Here is a 5,000-nt window from a genome sequence, read left to right as displayed (position 1 = left end):
TGGCCGACATGGTCTCGGCCTACACGGTGTATCACCCAGAGCGCGATGAGTGGGCTAATTTTACTGCGGTAACCCGCATTAAACGGGCTATGCCCTCTCAATTCGGCACCACCCTCACCTCAGACCAGCAAGCGTCCATTGTTGCCATTCTCCATGCGGCCATTGACTATGCCCATCGGCATCCTGGTTCGGTTAAGACGGTGTACGCGGGCGGTGCCGATTCCCCTATGGCTTTGTACCCAGCCGCCCCTGCCGTGACCCACCAATATCCGGCCACAGACGTCTTTTCCCACTCAACTTCACAATCACATAACATTTCCACTGTACACAGAGTCCCAGGCTCTTCCTCTCCTCGCAATCTGCGAGAGTCAGAGACACCCTCTCGCTATTCGCAAGAGGTGGAGGTGCGCCCTCGCCATGAGCGAGAGATCGCAACGTGCCCTCACGAGGAAGCCATGCACTCGACTCAAAGACATGGGGGACAAAGGAACACGTGGAAGCGTCCCCGGGGCCGTGGTAATCGCAATAGGTGGCGTCCATACTGCACCCATTGCAAGAAAGCAGGACACGCGACTGATGTGTGTTATTATAGAGCACGCGGTCGACCTACCACGTGTTGCAAGTCTTGCGGGGGTGTAGGGCGAATTCGGGAGACTGAGTTTAGTGTCGGTCATGAGGCTCAGAGGGGTCTTGCAGCCAGTGGCTCGTCAAAAAACGGCCAGCGCAGGAGTGTCCACAATCCAAGGTGACGGTTGAACAGCAGTCGGCAGTGACAATTGTTCACGTCGATTTAGCTAGCTCCCGTACGCCGAGTGGAAGCTTAGCCATGGTCGCAGTTACCTTGTTACAGCCACTCGCGCGTAAGTCTATTTGTGCCCTCTTGGACACGGGAGCGGCGGTGTCTCTTATCCATAAGAGCATTTTGCCTACCGCCATGGAAGGCTCCCAGGTCGGTACCACTAGAATCATAGTGGCCGACGGGTCGGAGATGCCAAATCTTGGCAAGGTAGATGTTCCTTTTGATCTAGCTGGTTTTTCGTTCCACCATCCTTTCTTTATCATCCCTGCTGACGGTTTGCCGGCCAAAATTATCATAGGGTTTGATTTCCTCGCGGCTCACAAAGTGACATTGACGTTCAGTCCTTTAACATTCCAAGTTAAGGGCAAGGATATTCCCGTAATCCTTGCGGGGACGGCTCAGCACTCACCGCCATTCATCGCCGTGTGCGAGGAGCGTCATAGTTTCCAGCGGGAAAGTGAAACTCCCACTTTCCCGGTTAAGTCAATTGAACATCAGTGGGTGCCTGGGTTCTCAGGGGGAACCGTAGGATTGATGCTCGAGAGGGCAAACGAGCTCGCTCCCGCAGGTCAGGTTTTCTCGGCGCTGTTTACAGCACGCCCATATGCCGAAGGCTGATCAGGATGGAAGATGGCAAGGCATGGTGTAAAGTTCCATTCCTGAATTTGGGCCCGGACACCCATGAGGTTCGTAAGGACCAGGTGGTCGGAGACATTTCTCTCTTAGGGGAGATTGCGCTAATAGACGGTGGAACTAACGTCTCGGTGGGAATGGTCCAGGCGTCTAACGTAGTGGATGGCTCTCGCGTACACAAGTTACGTGTGGAAGTAGGGAAACTTTTCCCCAATAGACGTGGCAGGGAAAGTATGGCTCTGACCTCTTTAGTGGTCAAATATGCCGATGTTTTTGCCTTACCGGGGGATCCACTTACCGTGACGCCTCACTTCCTACACGAGATTCGGACATTTGGACCGCCAGTCTACCGCAAATCTTATCCCTTCCCTGAGAAGTATAGAGGTGAGATTAGAGACCTCATTGGGGATATGCTCAGTAAGAGGATCATTCGCCCATCTCGTTCTCCTTACAATGCTCCTATTGTTCCGGTTGTGAAGAAGGACAAAACCCTTCGTCTTTGTCTTGATTTTCGTGCTCTAAATAGACACGTGGTTGATGATAGGTTCCCTCTCCCCCACATCGATTCGATGCTGCGCAGTCTCGGCTCCAGCGTCATTTTCTCTCTGCTTGACTTAAAGCAGGGTTATCTCCAGATCCCATTGATGGAGAGCAGCTGCGAGAAAACGGCATTCTCGACTCCCGAAGGGCATTACGAGTTCACGTCTCTGCCCTTCGGGTTAAAGGACGCTCCATCCTGTTTTCTAAGGGTGATGAACCAGGTACTAACGGGGCTGTTAGGGGTCAGTGCGATGGTGTACATGGGCGATATAATTGTTCTGGGTACGTCCTGGGTCGACCACCTCAAGAATCTTGAGGATGTCCTTAGGAGGTTGCAAGAAGCAAACCTCTCATTGAGGTTGGAGAAATGTCATTTCTTCCAGAAGGAGGTCGCTTACCTAGGCCATGTAATATCCCAGGAAGGGATAAAGCCCCAGCCAGAGAAAGTCCAAGCCATCAAAGCTTTCCCCCGGCCAACGCGTCGGAAAGAGTTGCTTTCCTTTTTGGGATTGGCGGGATATTACCGCAAATTTATCCCGCACTTCGCGGCCATTTCGTTGCCCCTAATAGATATGACAAAGGGTGACGTCGCAGGGAAGCACAACAATCGTGTGCTTGGTGCATGGACACCTCCTCAATTGCATGCGTTTGAGTCCCTCAAGCATCATTTGTCGTCAACGGTGGTCCTTCCATACCCCAACTTTTCCAAACCGTTCTTACTCACCACCGACGCTAGTGCCTCGGCTATCGGGGGCGTGCTTCAGCAGGAGGGCGAAGGAGGTGCGAGACGTCCACTCTCGTACTTCAGTCGCACGCTGAACACGCATGAGAGACGGTACAGCACCGTGGAGAGAGAAGCGTTAGCGGCAGTGTACGGTCTCACGGTTAACCGCCCACTAATCATGGGCTATCCTGTCCGGTTGATGAGTGATCACAGGCCATTGGTCTGGCTCTTCACTGTTAAGGGCACAAACACTCGGATCCTCCGGTGGCAGATGGCCATCGCCGACTTTGACATCCAGGTCGAGTACATACCTGGGAGACTCAACATTGTTGCGGACGCACTCTCTCGGATACGGGGGGCTGACCACCCTATAGATGACTTCATAGTTTCAGCCGTAACCACGGGTGGCCGAGGGAACTCATGCACAACTACTGAGGAGGATACCATCACCTGGAACCAGGTTGAGATCCGAAAGGATCAGGATACACACCCTGATTGGGGTCGAGTAAAACAGTACCTCAAAGGAGTGACGTCAGAAGTGCCAAAGATCCCGCGCCTAAGAGTGCCAATCGGGGAGTTCCGACTCCTCCCCGACGGACTCCTATATCATGCGCGTAGGAATGCATACCAGTTGGAAGAGCTTCGCCTGGTATGCCCTGATGGAGCAAAGGCGGCAGCGTTACGCATCGCCCATTCCCTTCCGATGGCCGGCCATGGCGGAATCCAAGTTACTCTGGAACGCCTACAGAAGTTTGCATTCTGGCCTAAGATGTCGGAGGATGTGAAGGATTTTATAAAAAAAAATGCAAAATCTGCATTACTTGCAAACCTTCCTATGACCTCCCAGCTCCACTTAGACAGTTTCCTGACGTGAAAGCTCCATTTGAGAGAGTGCACGTTGACCTCATTGGTCCACTAACCACCACGCTAACTGGTGCGAAGTACATCCTGACCGTAGTCGATGTACTAACCCGCTTCCTGGTCGCTGTACCTATTAATTCAAAGGAAGCGAGGACAGTAGCCCGTGCCTTTCTACAACACGTCCTGGCCATACATGGCGCTCCAAGGCAGGTAATCTCAGATGGCGGTGGTGAATTCATGAACGAGACGTTCAAAGAGGTGATGGCGATGGCAAACATCAGCCACCACAAAATCACCCCTATGCATCCCTCGAGTAATGGTATAGTGGAAAGGGTAAATGGTACAATTATAAAGATCTTACGGTCCCTAGTTCAGGATAATCAAACCGGCTGGGACCAGATGCTTCCTCTGGCGGTGTTGGCGTACAATTCCGCGTACCATAGAGTCCTCAGAGATTCCCCTCATTTCCTCCTTTTTCACAGAGACCCCGTCCTACCTATAACTGAGTTTACCAGGCCAAGTGCCCCTTGGTACAACGCCGAAAACCTTGCAGCCGAAACAATGGCGTTAGCAAATGCATGTTTCGATAGGTGCCAAAAGTTCATAGAGGCTGCCACTATTGACAGGCACACGAAACGACCCAGGGCTAGAGTAAAGCAGCTCGCCCTTGGTGATAGAGTGTACGTAACCGCAAAACCTAGACAGGGGGTGTCAAAGAAACTGCAGCCATTATACCAAGGCCCCTATAGAGTAATCAGAAGGGTGAGCGATGTCATTTATGCCATCAAGCATGTCAAGTCGGGACGTGAGTTCTGTGTCCACACGGACCGGATCAAACTCGAGGGCAATCTCTCTGTGTGTGAGAATAAAAACGTACGAAGAGCTTTCCCCACACATGAGCAAGAGGTTACAGACCTACTCCAGAGTAGCGAGTCTGACCCCTCCGAGTAATCACTCGTGAGAAGGATTCCAACCTACCATCATGGTAGAGACTTTCTCTTCACACCTGCCGTCATTTGGCAGCGATCAGGTGCATATTTTTCCCCTCGTTCTGAAATATTTCATGTAAATAATGGTTGTTGTATATACATATTTCTTAGGAGTGTGATCCACTCGTAACCCCCCCCCCCCTCTTCTGTGCAAAGTTTCTGCCGCTGCTCATTTTTACAGCTCTGCAAAGCATAAGTCTGTAGCAGGCAGCTAAATGCCTTGTGGCATGGAGCGGTTGGAGCTCCACAGCGCGTCGACAGGGTGAAGCAGCATCTTTCACGCACACGCACCAGGTTGACGGGAAGATACAGCCATGTGACCTCTCCGTGTACGTCCACGTAAGTTGGAACCTGTCATGTCCATACTTTTTTTTCCCTTTTCAGTTGTGCACACATTTCCCCATTTGTGAAAACATCAATATACTTCCTTCGCACCCTGCCTCGGTTGCATGAC

General features: G+C 51.8%; 1 protein-coding gene across 1 annotated transcript in view; it reads right to left on the bottom strand.

Annotated features, from left to right (window-relative positions):
* LOC143020286 (chaoptin) overlaps positions 1–5,000 on the bottom strand; it is an 860,981-nt gene that overhangs the window by 83,853 nt on the left and 772,128 nt on the right. The window lies entirely within an intron of this gene.

The sequence above is a fragment of the Oratosquilla oratoria genome, chromosome 39 (genome assembly GCF_046742065.1).
Source record: "Oratosquilla oratoria isolate Oo_2021 chromosome 39, ASM4674206v1, whole genome shotgun sequence".
Lineage (NCBI taxonomy): Eukaryota > Metazoa > Arthropoda > Malacostraca > Stomatopoda > Squillidae > Oratosquilla > Oratosquilla oratoria.
Note: the sequence above shows the minus strand (reverse complement) of the source record. Positions and strands in the feature narration are given on the sequence as shown.